This window comes from Catharus ustulatus, chromosome 15 (genome assembly GCF_009819885.2).
Source record: "Catharus ustulatus isolate bCatUst1 chromosome 15, bCatUst1.pri.v2, whole genome shotgun sequence".
Classification (NCBI taxonomy): domain Eukaryota; kingdom Metazoa; phylum Chordata; class Aves; order Passeriformes; family Turdidae; genus Catharus; species Catharus ustulatus.
In genome coordinates this window covers 5025730-5049849 of record NC_046235.1, presented here as the reverse complement: position 1 = coordinate 5049849, position 24120 = coordinate 5025730, and the positions used below count along the sequence as shown (strand labels likewise).

The 24120-nt window shown below is 37.4% G+C and overlaps 1 protein-coding gene across 16 annotated transcripts in view; it reads left to right on the top strand.

The window, feature by feature from the left end:
- The window catches only part of TENM2 (teneurin transmembrane protein 2), a 619293-nt gene that overhangs the window by 77406 nt on the left and 517767 nt on the right, over positions 1–24120 (top strand). The window lies entirely within an intron of this gene.

The following is a 24120-nucleotide window of genomic DNA, read 5'->3' as shown; positions in this document are numbered from 1 at the left end:
GGTGGTATTAGAGACAGAAAAATGGATGCACTTCAGGAATAAAATGGACTGCATAAATTTTTAAAGTACATTTCTGAAATCTTGAAGTGACGAATATTAAAGCAGCTTTATACACACTGTGTTAGTGTTTCGTAGCAGCTGGCTAAAGTGATAGCAACCAATATTTTCATTTTATTTTTTCTGGTCCTGTGTCATTCTGGGTTAGTGTGCTGTCCCAAGGCTTTGAGTGTCATTTGATTCCCTCTTGCAGCAGTTCCTTACTCTAAGGTGCTTTGAAGGAAAGGAGCCAGCCTATATCTCAGTGATACCCAGTGATACCATCTGCTGATCACTGGTAACAACTGCATGAAGAGCAGGATGAAGAGATGCTGGCCCTGAGCATCACTGCTGCAGAGCACAAAGAAGCAATGAGTGCATGGTGGTGTTTAGCCTGGGCTCCTGCATCTTGCACCTGCTCTCTTCATCCATCATCACCAACACCAAAACTCTTCATGTCACCTCTTGCTAACAGGAGGATCAACTGACTTACAAATGTCAGCTGCCAAATGAACCAGGATCTTACTTGTCATTAAAAATTAGTAAATTGCCAAATTTCTTTATATTACTTAACATTTCTAGATGGACTTGTATAAAACTCTGCAGGTAACTTACTGAAGACCTGTCCTTGAAGACTTGCATAGGATCCTGCAAGGATTTTGGCATTCAGAGGTACTCTGTACTTATTTCTTTTGGGGTTTTAGTGCATTTTTTATTATTTGACGTGCCTGAGTGATTTCTGTCAGTTTTAGTTTTCAGTGCAGTTTCTCTGTGCTTTATGACACATTCTGTTCCCTAAAGTGTGTAGCCAACTCTTTTAATCTGAGCTTTTCACTGTGGTGGCTTTGCAGCTTCTTCAGCCATGAACTGTTGACACGGACGAACTGCTTTTGTGGAACAAGCTTGTGTTTGCTGCTCAGGAGTGAGCAAATTATTGCATAACATGGAAAGTGCCTTAAGCTGTAGTTTTTGGTGTGCACTTGAAATTTTCTCCTTTCCTTTGACTGTGACATTTTCTGTCACAAAATTTGTCAGAGACCAGTGGTCCTCGATGTGATGAAGCTTAGTGCTTTGGTTTGCTCTGAATAGGCTCCCAGTATCCATTGTGGATACAGGAATGGTATCCCATCAAACTGCACAGTGATAACAGACACTTTGGAATTTCTGTCTTTCTGTAGTGTGCATACCATGCTTCAGTTCCTGCAGGTTTGGGTTTGGTTTTTTATAAATGCTGGAGTGTACTTTCATGCCTATGTTTTCAAATGGCTGGTTTTTAATTTCCCTTCTGTGTGACTGTGTAGGAAGGGGGCCCAGAGAGCAGTGCCTCATTGCATAATTCCCCTGACTTCCCCTGTTTCTCAACATTAATTGTTGATTTGGAAAGAGTTACCAAAACCAGGAATTTCGGACATCACAACCAAGATAGTTCCATTTTCAATCTTTGTTAGTCATGGGGGCTCGGGCTCCACTGGAGTAAAATTTTATGATAGTTTTTCTTAATGTAAGCCTTACAGTGTGTGTTGAAGACAGAACGTTAGAACTAGGCTTTTGAGACAATTTTGTTTGTTTCTTTTTATATTAAGATCCTTTATGAAAAATGTTTGCTTAAACGTTGAGGAAAATGTATAATATTTCTGAAAAATCAAATGATTCTTGATAGCTCTGAGAAGATTCATTTCTTGGGAAAGGTAACAGCAGTCTTAATCCATAACTTAGATGAATCATTTGGGAAAGAAATTCATAATAAACATTCATTTAATTAGTTTTGCTGAGGAAAAAATGTATAGCCAGAAACTGACATTAAAAGAAGTATAATTTTAAATTAAGCTCTAAATGAGAATTGCTGTATTGATAAGTTCAACAAAAGCCACTGTCTAAGGAGGCTTCAAAAAGCAATGTGTACAATTTATCAGACTGGAATAGCTTTGTGCAAACATGTATTTTGGCAAATTATTGAAGTGAGCATTATGAATGCTTTTTTGAATGGAGTGATATGCAAACCTTCATCTAGGAGTTAATATATCACCTGGAAAAAGGACCAGTCATCTCCACATGATTTTCAACAGTATGAGTATAATTGCAGAAAGACCAAAACACAGCCTTCAAATTAAGGCAGGGAACTTACAAGAAAAATTAGACAACCAGAATATAAATGGATTAGCAGAAGAGATGAACTTATATATATAGGAATGGAAATTATCTCACATGAGGTCGCCTACTATATGAGTTTTATATTAATATGGTATTATTATGCACTGTGCGTATTTTTTAAAATAAATTCAATCACAAGGAGTTTCATTGACCTTATGTACTAAGATGTTGCATCTTGTGTTCTTTTAAATGTGACATTGTAGAAGTAGAAGGATGCAAGCCTGCTGTTAAGTCCTTGAGAAAGTAATCTGTTAAAATAAGCAAGACTTTTATCTTTTAAATGTTTTATTATCAAAACCTACCAAAGAACTTGAATATATACCAATGCTTGCTGCTCTGATCCATTTTTTTAAAAGACATTTGGTTTGTGTAGGGAGAGTCCAAGTGATGCCATGTTCAGATGCAACATCTCAGCTTGCATTCTTCATTCAAAAAGAAATATTTCCAACTCAAAGTAAAATTCCTTCTAGTATGGATAATTAAGTTTAGGGCTGTGAATGACAGATGTGCAACAAAACAAAGATGTTTTGTGTCTGAACTGTTACCACAGAAAAGGGAAGCAGTGGAATAACATCTGCCCTGTGCAGTAGAGTGGAAGGTAGTTTGAAGTCTTGAAAGCAGCAGTGACATGAAATGGTTATTGACGTGAACAAGTAATTGATTGATCAGGTAATAACTATCCTAATTTAAACCTGACAAGGGAATTGATAGTTGATATTGTTAAATATCCTCTAATGAGGCAGAAAGGAGATGGAAGAAAGGAAAGACTGCGGCGAGTCTGGTGTGAGACTGTCACTGATAAACAAATGCAGTGTGGAATGACTGGGTAACAATGGGACACGATTAAAGGTACAATTTTCTAGTCGTTTTTTAGACTGTAGGCATTATGTCCAGCATATACAATGGAAGAAAATGAGGGAAATTACCGAAACTAGGAAAACATGGCATTATGCTGTATTTGCAGAGAGTCTGCATGTGCCCTACATTGTTATTACATCCTAATTATTTTAAATGACCTTTATAAAAGCATTATGTCATTCCTAAACTTCTTGGTGAGTTTAACCATCTGGGTTCTGATTTTTTTTTTGGTTTTTTTTTATGGGTTTTTTTTTTTGTTTTTTCTCACATCACATACACTAGGATTTGCAACTGTGTATGTATTAGAACTGTGTATGTGAAAGAGATCAAAAAAAACCAGTAACCTAAATTCACAGATTATTTCTTTTTGCTTCAATTATTCTTGGTGAACTGCCACAATGTCACAGAAAAGAAGGCAAAAGTTACTGCTTCTTGCTGTTGTCTAATATATGCTTACAATTTGGTAACTTGCTCTCCAGGGTAATTAAAGATGTAGTTTATTCCCAGAATTCTGAGGAAAAAGATCAAAAACATTTCACTGAAGGATCAGACTATGTGCATTAGCCCCTAAGTATAGGGAAATAAGTTTATGGCTTGTAATAATTGTGATAATTATTGTGCTTGGGTAACTAAGAACCCTTTATTGATCATGTTAATTATTAACAGTTATTGAAGATGCGTTCTAAAAATGCTCAAAACTAATCTATTGCACCAAGTTTTTATTTTTGGGATTTTAAAATCAAAATAATTTAAAGCAATATTTGAGTTAAAATCGAGTATAATTTGAATTATTATTTTTTTAAAAGTACTCAATTGCAGAACTTTAAGAATAAAAAGCCTGTGCTACATCAGAATTTGTGCATAGATAGCAAAAAGAAAAGGAGCAGCAGTTGTAATTAGGATGATCTTATATCCCATGTGGTTAGAATCTTTTTTTTTTTATCCCAATGTAATTTCCAATTGCTTGAAACTGATGTTATGTGTGTTTCTAAAATTAACTAAAGCTAAACTATGTTTTTCTAAGATAGAGTATTTGACATGTTATCACACTAAATTTTTTTGTAACTAATGCTTTGGAAAAATGAGGATTTTGAGTGGTTTTCATAGGGTGCTCCACTGGGGCTTAATGCAATTAAGAAATATCACTGTGATACAGATCGCACTCGATTATAATAGTGGCCATTATGGAGGTGGAGAATGCTAAAAATAAAGTAGTTAGGCACCAATCTTACATTCATAGTAGAAAGAACAAATACCTTGAAAGTATTATGTATTAGTAGTATATTGAAAAATTATTTGCTAATCATGAAAATGTGCTCTAATGGCAAAGTAACTCAAGATCTTTGTGTTCCACAGAACTCAATAATTTGGACTACAAAGTCTTACTACTTTGGGGGAGATTCATATAGAAATTTGTGTGCAAGAGGACTTGGGCTCTCTATTGCTTTTTTAACTGAGCCCAGTGAGTGCAATTGTAGAACAAGGTTTCATATGTGAACTTTAATAGAAATCCTCTTGCAAGAGAAAAAGAGGATGTTCTAATGAAAGTGAAACAACTCAAGTGAGGAAGCACATGCTCAGATGTGTGCATTATTGGGAATTACATAAATGATGAAAAAATTATAGTGATATGTCAATTGCTTCCATCATCTCTTGGTCTGAAATGGTTTTCTTTTATCAATGCATTTTTTCAGAGATAATGACATCTCCTGAACCAACCAGTGCCTATTGCTAGTGGCACTTAGCCCCTGTTAGCACCCTGTGGAACCATCAGATCAGATCAAGTGAATTAATCTGTGACAGGCCCGGTAAAGGACAGCAGCATTTATCATCTCTGAGCTCATCCCTCACAGCAGCACTGCCAGGGCTGCAGTCCCTGCTCAGCAAAGCACCTTTCACCCAGTGAGTGATCGGGATGGCCCACGTGTGCATCCTTTGTGTCACGTTCAGCCTTTAGAGCTGTGATAATGAGGGGTGCACAGAAGTGGCATAGCGAAACATGCTGGTTTGGTTTTCACATTTGGAATGTCCTGTTGGAACACAACAATTTAGAACTAGAGGTGAGAAAATTCAGGCCGTAAATAAAACGACATCTTGCAATACTGCAAGAGCAGGAGGAAAAGAAAATGCAAAACACAAACCCCAACAAAACAGAAGATTTTCTGAATATGGTAAAAAACATCGTAGGTTAGTTAAGGAGGCAGACATGACATGGACTTGAAAAGACCATGACTTTTCCAGTTAGGAGAATGTAATAATTGCTCTGCTTAACCTTTTAGCTGGAACAGGGGATGAGGGATATTTATTTGAGGGTGTTTGTCCTTGAGTTTTAATGGGTAAAGCTCTTGGTCTATGCTGTTTTCCTTGCTTTTGCCTCACCCTTCCTCTCCTCATTTCTAAATTTTAGATTGACTTCCTCTACATTTGATAAAATCCTAGACAGATGGGCAGACATGCTATAACCTTGAGGGAGGGCTGGCATTATTTTCCCCAGTGGGAAATGCAAAATGAAAATTTTTTTGGAATTTTGTGCACATTCTCTCTGTTTCTGCATATGGGTTTTGTTTGGGTGGACCTCATAAGGCGTCCTGTCTGTGGCAGAGATTCCAGACATGTGGCAAGGCTGAGCTCATGATTGCCCCGGGTCAGCATCCTGCAGTGTGCAGGTGGGCACAGCCACTTCAGAACCTTCCTGAAGAGTCTTGCAGACCAAGAGCAAGTCTAAGCTGTTGGAAGTGTGTATACCAAAAATATATTAAAAAAACCCCAAACTGGGTACTTAACCATATCCTATCAACGCAGTGTATAATTCTTTTGAATGTTAGAAAGGTTCCCTCATCCACAGGATCCCTGGAATGAAGCCTGCTTTCCTGGATCACAAGTTCCACTTTATTTTATTTATTTTTTTCTCCTTTTTCTTGTTTCCCTTGTGGTTGGAGCATTTATTAAATTTCCCTCAAAGGAAATGTCTGATTTTTCATAACTGGAGAAGGAGAATCAAGTCTAATGTGATTATCATTGTAGGAAGATCTGTAAAAGTCTTAAGTACCATTTGTCCTTAATGGTCTGCTTCTCTTAAGGATTTTCTTTAAGAAAAAAATAAAAAGAACAAAAAATTGCCCTCATGAGTGTGCATAAGTGTCGAAGAAATCTAACTATGTTGTAATTTGTCTTATATAGCAGACAATTCAGATATAACTAGCTCATTAAAACTACACTTTTTGATAGAAATTTTAGCATTTGAAATACAATGTCAGAAGATGAAAGATGAGAAAAACCTGAGATAAGGATACTTGGTTTTGAGTTAGGTTTTTTTGTTTGTTTGGTTTGGTTTGGCTTTTTTTCTGTTAAGCTTTTGCCCTGTTCCAGCTGGACTGTGGAACAGTGAGAGAGAGGAATGGATTTCTTCAACATCTGTTAGGCCTGTGCATTTTCCTTGAAGATCTCATTTAGTGTCAGTATCTGCCTTTGATTTTATATATTTTTTTAACTCACATGCTTTGTTTCAGTTGGGTGGCTAATTTAGTCTTTGTATTTTAGTCCTCCTTCCTTCCTCAAGAGTAGTTTGGTTGTCTGTGTGGTTGCTCTGTGTATATGAAGCATGGGTGCAATCTGCAGCTGTTGCAGGGTGCTCTTGTTCCTCATTGATTAATGCCCATCTGTGATATTGGTGACTCAGCACTGACATCTCTCTTGACCACTAATGCTATCTCATAGGATTGTTTTTGTAGCAATACCTATCTATATAATGATTTAATTATGTTTTTGGTCAGGGTCTGTCTGTCAAGTGATTTGCTGCTCTAATATCAATCATTTGAATACTAGTTCAGTACCTTTTAAGTAGATAATGTCAAAGTATCAGACTTGTAATCAAGCTGAATTGAGCAAATTATCAAATTATCAAGTCACTCTATCAAGGGCACATGCAATTCAGTTGAAAAACTCCTCAATTTTTATGGCTTAGCCTTTAAACAATTTATGTGCTTTCTCGGATTCCTGCATTTGTGGTTTGGGGTTTTTTTAAGACAATCTCTGGCATTTTTAAGCTTATTATCAGGGCTCTTAGCAGGTTGTTGATCGTGTGACTTGCCATTTGCAGGGGTGTATTTTTACCCCCAGTTGCCAAGAGATGAGAAATAAAAGAAATGGTTCTTTTAATTTACAGTTATCTCTTGCTGTAATATTTCAGTGATCTATGAAACACTGTGGTCTTTGGTATAGCTGCAGACAGAATTTAACCAAGTATTCAAGAAAGTGCTTCAAACCTGGTGGAGATGCCTGTATTTTACAAAACCCTGGAATATGTTCCTAAGTTCACTTTCTGCAGGATGCTTCTTTGTTCATCAGTTAGCTGTTGTTCAGATACTGAATAGAGTTTGATATCAGGACTGACAGTAATTGTGGTTGTAATGAATGGATCAATGATTTTCAGTGGGCTGATGTTGTATGGGAAAATAAAAATGCAAACAAATTGAGAAAAAATACTGCCTCGACTTCAACAGAGGCAGTTACTCTCATAGTTAAAAGAACCAAATGGAGCTCATTTATTTAGTGAGAACTTGAGAAAGGACATTCTTGGCAAAGTGTTACCTTTCCCTATTGTAATAATGGCCATTGAAAAACTTTGCATTGAGGCACCCGCATCTGAGTCCTTTATTGGCCAAAATACAAACAGGGCAGGTAATTTAGTGAAACCAAAATGAACTTTTTCCTTTTATTCGTGATGTTCTTACACCTTCATTATAAAATAATATTTCTTCAGTAGTGCACATAGCTTGGACTAAGCTCCATGCCATGGTGTTGAGAGGGATTCATGTGTATTGTTTTGCAGTTTGATAGTAGTTCATTCCTCATGTGCTAAAACAAAATAGATAATCTTAAATGGTGTAGATTTGGCTTAAGGTTAAATATTTTGAGGGTTTAATTCATGATGTAAATACTTTGTTAATTTTTCTAAGCCTTCTTTCTACAGCTAAGCAGGTAAAGAATGAAGGCTGTAAATATCACTTTGTATTCACTGCAGGATTTGCTTGTTCCTAGCTCAGGGTTTAAAGGAAGCTATATACATCAAAGAATTTGCATGTATAAAGGTAGGTCTCAACTTTTTTTTTTTTAATTCATGTTAAATTTCATTTAGTTATATTCTAGTTCTTAGTTTGACATTTCAACCCTATGATCCCTGTCTTGGGCAATGCCAGAAATCACTCACTCCAAGCTAAATGGAAGGATGGAAGTCTGTGCTCTTCTGTTTACCAGATACTAAGTGCTAATGAGTAATTGTTCCTGTGATTGCTATTTTCACCTGCATCCAGCTTAGCATCATTTCTAGGCATGGGTGCAATGGATTGTACTCAGATTTTTGCAGTTAGATGTTAAATGTCATCAAGCATAGCACATCCAAGGGGCAGTGTTCAGAGCCCTGCTGTTGAATCCAGCTACATAATCAATTTTGCTTTATTAGTAGATACCCAAATGAATAATAAACTGAATTAATCAATGTATTGTCCAATACCGCTGTTTAAATACCATATTATTGATCTACTGAATAAATCTTGTGACTGTAATTGTGTATTTGATTCTGCTTTGATATGACTGAGTTCATTAGTAGGGCCATTTCATCACACAAGCAATGCATGTGTTTGAACCTCAGTCTTTTATATGTGTATTTTCAAACTAGGCTTTTAAGTAGTCCTTAGGTTGGCTTCTCCCATTTGAGGAGTAACAATTTCAAGAGTTTCCTGGTTCCATGTATCTTTATGGAAATAAGTTCAGCAGAATGCATTGTTTGGAACACTTCTGCCACTGCTGAGTTGCTGTAGCATGTCCTGACACCATTGATTAATACAGAATTGACTTCTGTCTTCTTTCTGCTACTTGGCGAGTTTGAATTAGAATATGCTTGTATATCCTCGTTACGGATTTCTTATAAATGAAATTCTGCAACAAAGAAGGCATCAAGTGCATGGTCAAATGGAAGAAATGGTTAAATAAAGGAGAAGACATCTAGGAAGCAGGCCTGAATCAAGTAGGGGCTGCTGATTTTTTTAAGGGTCTGATCAACAGAATTTGATTTTTGACCCATCGCTGCTAAGGAAGTAAAACAAATCCTCATGCTGCAAGAATCAAGCAGCGGTGACATTGAAACTGAAATCTGTAAAGCCGACTCTCTTGCTGGAGACTGTTTTGCAAGTTAAGAGAGCAAAATCTTAATTATTTCTGTTAATTATTTTTTGCTACATTTTACAAACTGACAGATCCATATATCTTGCTAAACTTTAAAAACATGTTGAGACAAATGAACTTGCCCAAAAATGTTCAAGAAGGAATTAAAAAAGACTACATGAAATAAAATAGCTTCTCTATTTGAGCAGCATATAGAATAAATTCATCAGGTATTTGTGTCATTTACAAATGCAAAATGACTGTGGGAATTGCTAAACAAAATGGCATGAAGTCCTGCATTTGAAATAGTATTTATTTTTATTTTTTCTTATGGAAACATTCTTGCACTTTAGAGGAATACATTAATTTCCCAGTTTCCAGTGCTGGGTGTGCATGGCCATGGATTCCCAGGAACTCAGGAGTGCCAGATTCCTGACTCTGCTCTGAAAGCAGAACAGATATTCTGCTCTGCTGTTTTCCAACAGTAGGCACAAAACCCAGACATTATATTGTGGCCAGAGAAGCACAAAGTCTTCATTGACCATATGGCCCTCTGAGGACCTGACTGTTTTCCTATTGATTCTGTTTCCTGCTCCAGTGCTTGTCACTCCATAAATTAACCTACCTTTTCTGAAACTCTTCCAACAATATTTGTTCCTAGATCGGAGAAGAATTCTGATAAGGATATGTATTTTGTGAGGCCTGCTTCCTTCCATGATTCAGAGCTTGTTGGCACTTCTTTAAAAGAAGGATCAAGTAGAAGCCCTCCGGCACATCCTGCCAGACCTTTGATGGCACTGTCTGTCACATCCCTTTAAAGTGGGGCAGGAACAGAATCCCACACCTGCTTCCTCCTGGTGCTAGTCACTCAAATAGTGACACTGGGAACAGTAGCTCCTGCTAGCATTTCTGATTTACCTGGGGCAGTTGCTCTGAATGTCTCTGGTTGTTTGAACATGACTTTTGAGGCTCTTACCTCATGACTTAGGAACTGAAGAACATTTCTGCTATCCTGAGAGAAAGTGAAGGGTGCTTTGCCTGGTGTTTAGCTTGAGTCTGAACTTAGTGATTGTATAGGTTCTTTCGCTGGATATTTTTATTAATTAACTTTTGCATCTCTTCCAGTCTTGAAGACTTTTGAGAGATTGCCAGTTCACTTACCAGCAAACAGAATATTGCTGTAATATTACTTTGAGTGCCACTCTTGCTATTTTCTGTATTAAAACAAAGTTTAGGAGCCAGTGACCTGCAGCCTAAGAATGGCTGGATGGCAAGAGGGGCCAAGGTCACTGGAGTTTGCTCAGCATGGTGTGTTGGTGGCATCCTATAGTCTGGATTGAGGAGCATCTTGTGCTTCAGTGTCTGTATTGAAGCAGATCTGTCACTGGTATGAAAAAATAGGTTTTTATCATGTGACCATAGATTTCAGAATGGCCTGAATTACTCCGTATTTTTAAAATATGAACCTCTACCAAAGCATCAAAACATTCTTGGAGATTTAGTCTCTGAATTGTCAATCCTCCTTGATGACTGTCTTTTTCCTTGCTTTCCCCAATGCCCTCCCTGACGCCAGCTCGCCATCCCCACGTTTGTGAGGTGTTGGTGTCCCAGCATGAGTTCTGTGCCCCTCCAGACGCTGGCCAGGCTATGCTGGGGCACATTGAGGGCAGCTCTTTGCTCAACCCCATTCCTCCCCTGCCTGCCTTTCCCAGTACCAAACCTGCACTGGACAGCTGCAGTGTCTGGCAGAGCCAAACAAAAAGGAACACCGTTTTTAAAGCACCAATGACCAGGCGTTCTCTAAAACACTGCTCATGTAGTTGGTGTGTTCAAAGTGCATTTCCTCTCTTCAACCTTCCTTCCTTTCATGGGTGAATCTAAAGAGGGTGGAAGTTAGGGTAGTGTTGATTGCTCGTGCTCTGGGGAAACATTAGATTTTAAAACTGAGAATAGTTCTCTTCCCTAAACTGCCATTTGGATAGACCTACTTACCTTCACCAAGTACTTTAATGAGATAGCATTGTGTTTTATTTTTTCTTAATGCAAGAAATCTCTATGGCATAATTAGAAACACAGTTGAACTTCCTGTTGTGACTTTGGAAGAAGTTGTAAGCATTGCTTACCTAATGGAAATTGGCAGCCCTTCTGTTGCTGTATTTTCAGCCTGTTTTACTTTAAGTCTAGCTAAAAATAAAATTGACATATTTTCAGACTGTTTTACTTTGAGTCAAACTGAAAGTAAAATTGAGATATTTTCCTAAAAAACATTCAGACTTTCTACTAATGAAAAGATGAAACTTCAGCTGAATTTCAATGACCTCACATTTTAATGAGTAGTTTTTTATTTGATAGGGAGGGTTTGATCCATTATTTCTCCTAAAAATAGTTTAAAAAAGAGAAAAAAGGGGAAAATAAAGTTTACTTTAAAGGATTATGTTTCTGGGATGAACATTGGCTAACATCTTGTATTCAAATACACTGATTTTCCAAGGCTTATGAGTTTTCTCATTAAAAATTGAGTTAATTTGTCACCTTAATTTCATCATTCACTGTTGTTGTGTCTAAGGCTTTCTTATTTTATTAAAGAAATGTCTGCATGTTTGTGAAGGCTTTTGCACAGAGTTTGCACGTTTAAGTACCCAATTCTTGTCAGAAATGACTTTACATGGAAATGTTCAAGAACATTTTCTTTATTCTTTCTGGAGTGTTACAATCAAATGTGCTCAAGTTAGTGAAGTGTGTGTCGTGCATTCTCTCATAACTACAAAGGTTATATCTATTTTTTTTCCCTATCCCCTAAAACAGATTTTGGGGACCGTGGATTTTCTTGGTAGACACAATGACACAATTTGGAGCAGTATAAATATAAATAATATAAATAATATAAATGATATCATGGGTATCATTGCAGCCACAACATTAACTCTTTTTCCATCCTGGAAAGTTCCTGTACATGCTGAATGAAGATTGAGACGTGAGGTAGTGTCTCTTTAAGGTTATTGTGAGGGGTAAGGATGTATGAAAATGATTCACCAGGGCTGCCGCTTGTCTCCAGGTTCCTGTAACAGGGAGATGATCTCAATCTGCCTCCATGCTGTTAAAATGATTCATAAGCCTCCCAGCATTCTCAAATGATGGAGTATTATTGCACCCTCTTAAAGTTGGGCACTGAGATAATTTGGCTGATGTTGGAGAAGGAATGCACCATCACCCCTGTGGCTCAACTTTCATTGAATAAATATGGCACGCTGCTGCTTCTGTTCTCCTTGTATATGGAAGAACAATTAACATGTCAGAAAAGAAGAATCACAGAATGTTCTGGCTCCTTCCTGGAAAAGTGCAATTCCACACTGTGCTGCATTTTTGAAGTTACTGAGCAAGATTCAAGGTTTTATCTCCAGAATAATAGTGGAAGTCAGACTTATGCTTCATATGGAAAGATGTTACTGAAGTTGGAAGAACTTTATCACTATTACTTTAGCACTACCATATGTCTTAACAGGACATATTTTTATTGCTAGAGGTAAACAGGATCTGCAATATGATTACAGCAGTAGAAATGTGAAAAAAACAAGGGCTTTTGTGTAGACATAGCTATGATCGTGATTTCTTTTTTAGTTAAACAAAAAAAATTACCGACTTTCCTCAATAATTCAGGGAGAACCATTTATGAACTGAAGATTTCCCTTCTTTTTGGTTGTAGGAGTGATATATGAGAGATATTGAAAACTTTTTAAGACATGATTTCAGATTGGTTTACTTTTGGTCTTCTGACATTTATGACCTTAACTGAAACAATACCTTCTTTCTGTGTTTTCACTTTTATTTGTTTGTTTTGTGTTGTTAACCCTCGTACACTGACCTGTTGAGGGAACTTTGCTGGTGTGTCCTACAGTATAGAAAAGTTATGGTGAAACACAACTATTTCAAGTTTCCAGTCCATAGTCTGAAATTTGCATGAGAGAAGGTGTGAACAAACTCAATAGGTGTTTCTATTGAAAAACTGTTGTTAATTTTTGAGCAGATGTTTCTGACTGGCAAATACATTTCTAACAGCAATGTGGAAATTTAGATTTGGTGTAACATGAAATCAGCAGAAAGCAACTGTTATAATTTCTTGCTCTCCAAGTGAGAAGGAGCAGTGAATGATTGGTTCTTCTTAGCGTTGTTTGGATTTCATTCTAAGGTAGATACAGTTTGCCAGTGTTAAAATAGTGATTGGAAGTTTAGTGGTAGTGGATAAGAAGCAAATGTAGGTTCATGTTAGTAAATGTTTTTCAGAAGACAAGTGGACAACCTAGTTTTCATAAATTAAATCTATTTGCAAATAAAATGGTTGTGTAATGTACTGTTTTGTAAAAAAAAATTGGAAATTAAAAATCTTAGAATTTGAAAAAAGGCAATAGAAAACCACAGGCTGCAGCTAATAACTCTGCCACATATTTGAAATAATCTGTGCAAATCTTATTTAGCAGAACATGAGTCAGACAGCATTCCAGGTGGAGTTTGTGGAACTGTAGCATACTCTTATTTTTGATAGCACCTCTCTGTCTTGAAGCATACTTTCTAAGTCATCTAATTCAAAGACAGTTCTCTTCTGAAATACATTACAGGATGTCTTTTACCTTCACTTCTACTTGTGTTTAACCCAGAGAACCCTGAGATCATAATCTCTATAAATCAGAGCATACATTTTAACTGTAAGATGGTTGCGTCTATCTTGAGAAAGAGTTGTTTCTTCTTAAGGGCTTCCTTAGTGCAAGTACAGCTGCAAGTTGCCCTTGTTTGGGGCTGTATGTTGTACCCTGTTCCTGATGCAGCTGAAGTGCTCAGTGCCACAGGGAGAGGAGAGATAGACATGTTCTTAGTTTATATTGTGCTGTCACTGAAAAAAACGAGATGAGTATGTGCCTTTGTACTGATAAGGAAGTGTCCATAGCATGTACTCAATCTTTTAACTTGACTGCTGTGATGTATCCTGCTTATTAGGTCTAACCCTTCCTCTGGCCTGAGTGCAGTTCTGAAATCCAATAGTTTTGCCTAAGACAAATCAGGTAATTCTCCAGTGGCAATGCCATACCTTCTGTTTTGTAAGAAATATTTCCTGTAGTACCCTGTTTCAGTCTGAGGAAGAACATGAAATTATATAATCACGCTGGATAAAAAAAATGGCTTTATCTCCCTTCAGTAGCATCCCTTTCTGCATCATGTGCATGTTAAAATTTGTGTTCTGGAGCCTTCAAAATACAAAGTGTTTGGAGTTTCTTCACTTCAATCATAGTGACAGTGTACTTCTTTTTGTCTGATTAACAGTTTTTGTCAGTCCTGTCTTTCTGAAATTTAGCCTGAAAACTCCCAACCTCAGAACTGTGCCGGGAAATGCTGTGCTTTGAAGGAGTCAAGGTTTTGCCTCTCAATTTCCAGATGAATGTAGTTTCCTAAGAGCTTCCTTTCAAGTTTCATCAGAAATTTCTGCCTCAATGGATTTTTGACTTACGTATTTCCCACCCTTGATTGCTTGGAGGGCAATTCTTGCAGCTGCTGGCACTGATTGGTTTCTAAATATAGGGAAATCTTGCTGCAGGAAATTTTGAGACAGATCTGATGAGAGAAAAGGTGAGAAACTGTGTTATCAGAAAGTGGTGGTTGAAGGTCAATTTTATGTGGGCTTCTGTAATTTATCTAGCTGCTACAAGTTGAATGAAAGATTAAATTTACCCTTTTCTGCACAGATCTCAAGTAATCAGCCTTTGGGTGAGGAATTAGACTAGATTTGTAGAATTAGTGTTCATCTTTTCAATTTTGATTAAGGTGGACTGCTAAGTAGCATTGGAATTCCTCTGGGGTTCAAATGGTGAGTAAAAGCAGGGAGGTGGCTTTTCCCTTTCCCCCATGGGACCTTGCAGGGTTGTTTGTCACCTCACACTGGCTTTCACCTGTTCTCATTCTCTACAGAACTTTAGCTCTGCATTAGTCAATAATTTACAATTTTTCCCTCAGAGTGCTTCCCTCTCTACCAGTTAAAGTCACTGCCCTTGCAGCAGATATCTGTGGGACTCCATTGCAGAGATTTTTAGTTAAATGCCAAATCATTACTTCAATGTGATAGTTTTACAAACTTTAGTGCAGGAGAAAATCTTCTACACTAACCCCAGTGCTATGGCATCTCATGTGAAGCAGTGGCTGCTTCTCCCTCTTCCAGAGGTCTTGTTTTGCAAAGCCAGTTTTATAAAATTATTGCAATGTTTTATGAGACTGTTGGAGCATATTCAAATATCATTCTTCACTAAATTGTTTGTTTCCTGGCTTTAAATGTAATTTTCTCTTAGAAGGATATTGCAGACTATTTCACATTGTAACTTAAATGTTAATTCTTTATTTTCTAGTTTTCTTTTTTGTCATTTGTATGCTTTTTTTAAAAAGTATATTTCAGTCCCTAATGCAGTTTCATTTGTTGGACAGTAAGATAAATTCTTTCTTAAAAAAATATAATATCCTCATAATTAAAGTAATAATACCAACTGGAGGAGCAGGATTCAGGATAAGGGGGTTATCTAGGGTTATTTCTGCCACAAACTTCTGTCTTTGTCCATTCATACTGCTATCTAGTGCAATAAAAGAGTTGTCTTGGCTTGAAAGACAGATGTCTGCTAAGGATGGCAGGAGCTTCCTTTGAATTAGTAGGTATAAATCCCCTCCCTTTGAATTATTATAATTTTGGAATTAAGGAGCTCTCAGGAAAAGATATGGGAATAGGAATAATAGTCCTTTACTAGTGTGTGTAAACAGAAAAAAAAAAAAACAACCAACCAACCAACCAAAAACTACAGCTTAATAGGAGAATTAAAATAAAATGCAGGAGTACAAAAAAAACCCCACTGAGAGAGTCAGAATCCAACCTGACACCCCATCAGTCAGGGTGTTGGTCACAGTCCCATTAAATGGTGGCTGCATCCTCCTGGAGTGACAGATGTGATTCAGTTGGAGCAGTGGTTTCGTAGAAGGTGCAGTTTTCGTCCGAAGGTCCAGTGATGATGTGGAAGAGGTCTGGTTTTCTTCTGGAATCCAGTGGAAAAATGTTTTGATGCTCTGATGTTCCAAATCTGAGATTTTATTTAGGTAGGAAATGCTTGGCTCCTCCCCCTGAGTGAAGCATCTCACAATGGGATGATGGAATTTTATCAGTCATGCAGTGAGACTTCCTCCTCCCTGGAGGAAGAATAGGTTAAATAGGTGGAAAAGATTAATAACACTGCCCAACCTGGTTTTAACAGATGGTGATAGAATACATACTTTTTGGTTACATCCTGCATTGCAAACCAAGACAAGAGTTTCTCACATTTTCAGGGAAAAGGAAGAAAAAGGTGTGTCAAGATGTCCATAAATACACGTGTGCAAGTCAGACTCAGATAAACTAGTGACAAGCCTTGTGAATAAACTTCCAAGTAAAACCCAAGTAAAACAGTTGTAAGTACTACCATTATTTCCTCTACTTTTATCTTCCTTTTCTCATCATGTGCTAGAAACGTTTTGTATCCAATACCATATCTTAATAATTTATTATTAGATAAAGCTCTTTAATATTCTCAGTGTTTGTCAGGACTGCAAAAGGAATGCAGGCATCTCTGATTAGTCACATTTTTGGTCAGCTTCCCTTTCTGTAAATTTTTGCTAAAGCACCATGCAGTCCTTTCTGTGTATTTTTTCAACCCCAGAGCAGCATTCCCTTTTCTGCTACAAAGATCAATGCCTGAAGCCTGATGCTCACAAGCAATCCTATTATAGCAAACCAGTATTCACACACACAGCGAGGAAACACTTTAGTAAAGAAACAGATTTAAGTTTAAAGCTTGCAAAGGATTACTACATACACCATAGAAAAATCTTTTTCTTTTTTGAAAATAATTACAAGTATCATAAAATTATCCCTTTAATGTGATTTAAGCACATCTTTGTGTCTGTAATAAGTATACATTTAATTTTGATGAGCTACTTGCAAATGAATTTACGACTGCTAGAAATGAGGATGCTTTTTTCAGTCACTTGTGTCAATTGCGGGGTAATTGGCTGGTTCTTCAGAGGACTTGTGGGAAAAGCATTGAAGTACTGTCAGCATTTGACTATGCTGTTTTATTTCCTTACTGTAAAGTACCCATAATTCAGCATAAGTTGCAGGCTCTAACCACAAAGATTATTTTATGCTAAAGAGCCTCTAAAAGCGAGGTCAAAATGCTGCCATGTGGATTGGGTGGAAATGTCAGCTACAACCTGTGTAAATGCAGGAGAAGAGAGTGAAATGAAATGCATTCTAAATAGAACCTCTTAGTGCATGTCGTGTGCTCATGTTGATAGAATGAATGTATTAATCAATGAGAATGTACACATGGACTAAAATGAAGCTCTATTTTTACTGGCTGTTGTGCTGTTATGTGAAAGTGCTTGATACAGCTGAAAAGGCAAAGTTGTGCATCTTATCTTTAAATCCAGATGAGCTGCTTAAAGACAGGCAGCTATCAAAAATCTTGAGGTGGTAGCTGTTTGTGTATATGCAGTGCAGCAGGAGCATTTTGTGGAAAGCTGGACAGATACTGCTATTTTCATCTAAGCTATTGTGCCTGGTGGAGGCAAGGGGTGTGTGTGTTGCAGAGCAGTAGAAGATCATAATAAAGTGTCAGCATGAATTTTTTGTCCCTACTTTTATCTGTTTAAGACAGACCATTAAAGTTATTTTAATAAAGTATTCTTTGCTTGAATGTTCTGTTACAAATGCAAGTTGAAATATGCTGTGATACAGTGTGCTCTGGGAGAATATGAAATGGTTGGATAAACTTGGGTACTTGGAAATAATCTTTCTTCCATTCTGATCTTGAGATGAATACTGTTAAATAAGGCTTTCATTAGCTGTGAGTTAACTTGGGGCAAACTACTGCACTTAATGTTCAGTAAATGGAAATGAAGGTGTCTCATGCTGATTGATTTTATTTTGCTCATATATTTTGGCCATTGCTCAAGCTGTGGCATTTTTGATACCAGCTAATTAGGTTCATTCTGGGTAGATGGACAGCCCAAGTGACTCAGCAGGGCAGAGTTAAATTACTTCCGTCCATCCTGCTAGGCTTGTTAGGAAGTCATTAATAGCTTGATTATTTTCCCCTTTTATTATTTGCTATGTTTCAATATTTTCTTCTTGTGGCTCATGGGCTAAAAATTAGCCTACAAGAAACTTTTAGATATGTTGAAGGTGATTATCTTTCTCCTTTGAAATATCCCAAAATCTAGCCCTGAAGGTTAGTGGAAAGGTGGATCAGTGAGCTGAAGTATGGCAGCTTTGTGCTAAAAGCTCTTCAAAACTTTCCCGTATGAAGACCAGTGATATAATTAATGTGCCTTAGAATAAATTCCGTATTTCATAACTGATTTAAAAAATGAAATGTTACAGAGTTGTTAACCTTGTGAGTTCTTCGAGAATTAGAATCCTTTGGAGCCTGGAAAAGGTGCAAAAGGCAGAGGATTTCACAGGATGACACTATTTTGTCTGTTAGTGATTGCAGGAGCAGAACTGGTATTACTAGGAACACAGTGAAATAGATGCATCTCAGGGACAAAATGTTTTTCTATTAAACACAGCCACAGTTTACATAGGCAAACTGGTCTTACAAACTAAACAGTAAAAGCCATGCTCCTAATTTCTTTCTCAGGAGAGGCTTTTATGGTATTGCATTGTATTTTTCTTTAGCATTCATCTAAGGTACTTCGAACACCTAGGACACTAATTGTTCAATAAGCAGCTCCAGTTCCAAATTAAAATCACTCCAAGAATATTTGCTTTTATTTACCATTTCTTCCTGGATCTTGATAACTAGCTAGTCATGCTGTTTGCTAAGCAATCTCTTTGATTCTGCCATGTATTACCTTAAATATCAGTTGGGTAAGAAAAGCTGCAGTGTGCCCCAGGGGTTTGCTGAGATATCCAAGATCTCAGCTTGTTGATGGGCCATGGTAACAGCAGCAGAGTCTTCTGACTCTGAATTTCCTGTTCACATTAATTAGGCAGAGATGTGAGGTTAGCTTGAGCAAAATGAGTCAGTGCTGGTCCTCAGCACACAGCTCCGTGTGAAAAATCTCATTCTGCTGCTGGGCTCTTAGCATACCAAAGAATTTTTTCTTTTGAGTTAAAATTGTCCTGGTTTTTCAAGTATGACTCAGTAAATTTCCAAAGCAGATGTGCCTGGTACTCACCCATACAGGCCTATCTGTAACCAGCATTTGCATAACGTCTGCACGTTCAAGGCCTGCTTGATGATCTTTTAAGATGATGAGGGGTTTTATTTTAAACTAAATATAAAGCCACTTTGAACTATGAGCATAAAATATTTAATCAAACCGAAATGCCTAGTGTGATAGATTCTGCAGGCATAAGATACATTTGCATGGATGCTGGTTTATGTTCACAGGTGGAAATTTATTTAAACTTAATGTTGTTTGCTTGAAAAGACGGCTGGTTGGTTGTTTTTTTTTTCAGGGAAGTTTTTTATTTAAATGCATTTTTTGACAATTTCTCTCTGTGAATGTTAACTGTTTCCAGAATCCTAACTTAAAGAAATCTTATCTTTAAGAATCTTTGGTGAAAGTACTTTTTAAACATTTCTAGTGCACGGGTAGGTGCTGTGGGTGCACATTTGCTTTGGACCTCCCTGGTTATATGGAACAGAGCGTTTCCTACAAACTGCTCAACTAATGGATTTAATGTTATTAATCCTCCAATGCTACACTTCTTGCTTACTCGGGGGTAGAGCTTTCTCCTGTTTTTAAGAGGAGACTGTGAAGAGAGAAAGATGTGCAGATCGAATTGCAATGCAAATAAAGATTTGGGCAGCATAAATAACAGAACTGCAAATACAGAAATCAAAATGGCCACTCTGCTATCCACATTTCAGTGGTTTGGACTATTGTCTCTATTATATATGGAGCAATGTGTTCAGAAAACAATAACAGATAACTGCAATCATTGCTTTATTTTTCTTCAGTTTATTTATCTCAACTAACACTGAATGGGTTGTTATCCCCCACAATTTTCTTTGTTCTAGCAGGATTGATGAAATCTGATGAAATATTACTCAGCCCAATTTCAGTACTCAGCTTCTGGTAATTGCTTTGGTTACTAAATACCTGACATGAACTTTTTGTTTCCCAAATGGATTAGATTATCTAAGCACTGGGTTCCCTGTGGGCATTGAATTTCTCAGCTCATTTCCATCTGGGTTTTAATGCTTTTGTAACAATGAAAAAAGTTGGTTGAACTGAAAATGATTGATATGACTAAAAAGATGTCTGAACCTTGGAGGTTATTTTTAATTTTTTTTTTCCAACTTCTTACATGGCTTTATGAGAAATGCCTTCTAGACTTAATGAAGGAAAAGTGAAGCTCTACTTCTTATCATATTAATACAGTTCGGGATTTCCCAAGAGAGAATTTCTCATTTGTCTCAAGGTGATTTTTTTATGTTGTACTTAAGTTGTCTGAATGATAAATAGTGCCCTACGTAAGTTGCTGGCTGTATATGTAACAACGAGTAATATTGCATTTGAAAGTTTTCTGATAAAGTGGAATCCAATTTTGCATGGAAAAGCTAAGATGAATTTTAACCACTTTTCTCTGAAATTTCATCAGTCAATCTGGACTTATTAGGAAAGGAGAAATTATTCATTTAAACCTTCAGTGATTAGGAACTGACAAGATTACTTTATCACGATCGCTTTTTTTCTAGAAAAAGTACAAATTATCTAATTTATTTACCTTATTTAAAAAAATCTCTGTATAAGTATTTGTTAGATACCTATGCTCGCATATAGGTAATACACAGCAATATATATAGTTTTATACAGAATTCTACATTGTTTAGTGTAAAGAGATCTTGAGATTAATTATTAATTGCTTGGTAACAAACATTAGTATGCAGTTATTTCTGTCAAAATGTTTTAAGATTTTTTTTAAAATTTAATTTCACTTTAGAAGTTGGAGGGTAGAATTTTACTGGCTTACCTTTACCTGCAGCACAGTTCATCCTCAGCAAGACCATGACACCCAATCCCATGTGTAAACTATAGGACACATGCTTTTGCAGTAGCTCCAAAGAAAGCTGCTCATGCCAGCTGTGCTGACTTGGATGGTCAGTTTAATAATTTGCCTAGGAGTAAATGATAAAATATTCTTTAAAGCTCTGAAAGCATGCATAAGAAGCATAGGGCAGGTTAAAAAGGACAGAACTGTTTCATGTGTGCAGTATCAAAATACGTTTCCCAGAGCTAAATCTAGGAAGAGAAGGAACACAGTGGCTGTTGTATACAACTCTTAGTCAAAGAGCTGGCATGAAAAATAACTTCCACTTTGCTCCCCATTATGTTGCAATGGGATATATGTCCTGAAAGCGAGTAAATGTGATATATATATTAAAAATACTGGCTCTGAGCATGAAAAAAAACAAGCATCTGAGCCTATTCTTTATTACCCCCATGCAATAACTATGTCTTTATTTCTACATGTGGTTGCACTTAGTTTTCCAGGTTACTTCACTCACCTGTTGCTCTTAGTAACTAGAAAAAAATTGTATTACTAAGTCTTAATTCTGAGTATGTTTAAGATAGAAACACCTCATAATGAAGATGTCTTAGAGGATTGTTGGGTGTCAAACAAGGTGTTTGTTTATCTTACAGAAAGCTTTGCTTATGTGGTGACAGCAGTTGGCAGGAGCCCTGGTACGTGGGGAGAGCTGAGCTGGGGAAAGCCTTCAGTGCAGTGGGAAACCATTCAGTTCTGTACCCTGGCTGCTACACCTGGGACTTGGAGCAGTTCCTGCTCTTCCAGCCAAGCCCTGCAGGCTGATTCACAGCCTGGCTGTGCCAAGGGCAGGCTCCTGCAGGGTTTGGATCAGGCAGGGTGGTCAGGCGGGGGACAGGGATGTGCTCAGACATCACCCATGCTTAGGAGCAGTGGGGGCCCCTTGGCCTCCCGAGTCTTTGAAGAGCTCACCATCTGTTCTGCTGTCTGGAGATAAGAGTCTGTCTGTTCCTTGGCCTGGACAGAAGTGGATGCAGGTGAAAAACCTGAAACCTATTGCATCCCCAGACCCAGCTTCAAGTTTAACCTCGTGGGATTTAGATGTGGTTGCAGGCAAAGGTGGAAAAGGGAAGGGTGACCAGGTGCAGATTACGGGTTTGGTGATATGGGAGGAAAAAAGAAGATTCAAAGGGGAAATGACAGCTCATGTAAGTGATAAGAGCAGAGGCAGAATTTTACATGATATCTTTCCAACCAAATGGGGCAGTTTTAGGGCCTCTGGAGTTAAGTGGTGTTATTTCCGTGCCTCCTTTTATGTCAACTGCTTTGGCCTTTGTCTGACTCAGTCTCCAAATTAATCATTTACTTTTTCCACCTGTTGCTCTGACCTGTTTAGCTCTTCTGCTTTCGATTTCATGCTTATATCACTTCCACTTTTAATTCTGTATCAGTTTGCACCATTTTAGAGAAACGCAAAAGACGTTTCTGATTTCAAACTGCAAACAGTCTGCAAGACTATAAAACACACATTTTGTGTCACTTTTCAAGGACACACTGTACAAGTGGCTTGCTGTAATCTGTTCTAGGATGCTTAAATTTTAAAAGGCACAAGATTTTGATAGCTGATTTTGTTTCTGTATGTGACTATTTATATTTTTAGTACATTTGATAAAGTACCATTACACAACAGCCTCTTGGCTCTGGTGCAAGGCTTTGTACCAATGTTTTTTAATGCTTTGCAATGTGATTATGTTGCAATCTCTAGGTGTATTAAAAACAGGTTCCCTTTCTACTGTGGTAGCTAATTCATCTCCACCTTTGTATCCTCTACCTGACAGACCCTTCATGTCTGACTCAAGTTGATAACACTTGTCCTAATTTCTGAAACTTTTCTTCTAAACTGTATTTTAAACTTTCTGTTTTTAACATCCTCCTCTTTTCTTCTTTGCTGACTTTGTTCCAGTCTTCATCTTATGTCTGACCCACTTAAGTGCCTGTGACTTTCCTATTCTACTGCCTATAATTGAAGCTGTTTACTTTGCTTTGTGCCCAAAATACCCCGTCTCTTCAGATCTGTTTTCAGACAACAAGAACCCTCTTTACTTGTAAGTCAGATTCTCCTACAGAGAACTTGTCATTGCCACAACCCAGTGGCCACACTGAAATCACCTGCACGTGATTTCCAGCAGCCCAGTTTGTGCTGAAACAGAAATTCTTTCATGTTTTTTGTCTCTGTAGCACCAAAGAGATTTGTCATTTGGTGGTATTCATGGTGTACTTTTTTTTTTTTTGGTGTATGTGTGTGTGTGATGCTGTTAAAATGAAAATTATGACCTATTGCATCTGCACTGTGTGATGAAGCAAGAGCCTGTGTTTACCAGGGCTTGGGAATATGTTTTTGTCTTAATAAACAAACTCTGTAATTTAACAGATTTGTTTTGTTTTGTTTTATGACATTTACAGCAAGGTAGCAACTGCAGGGCAGCAGTAGGAGGGGGGTTTTTACACACCTCTCCTTGCCTTGTAAGTCCATCCCTGTGTTTTAGCCTATTCTCCCAGTGGGAAAGTGTGAAGTGTAAGTGCAGGCAACAGAGTTAAGCTGGAATGTCCTGCAGAGATTCACTATCACAAAGGGTAATACTGCTTTATCGATCCTTTCCATTCCGTCTCCCACAGCTGTGTTAAGCCTGTAGCAAGTGCAACCTTTACAAAACAAGATCAAGAGATATGCCTTACCATTTAAGTTGAATACTAGCTTTAAATAGGATAAAAAGGATGTTTTTTAGGTATGACATATTGTTGGCATTTTAGTGTATACATGATAAAAATCCACAGTGTGGACGTTTGCATTTATT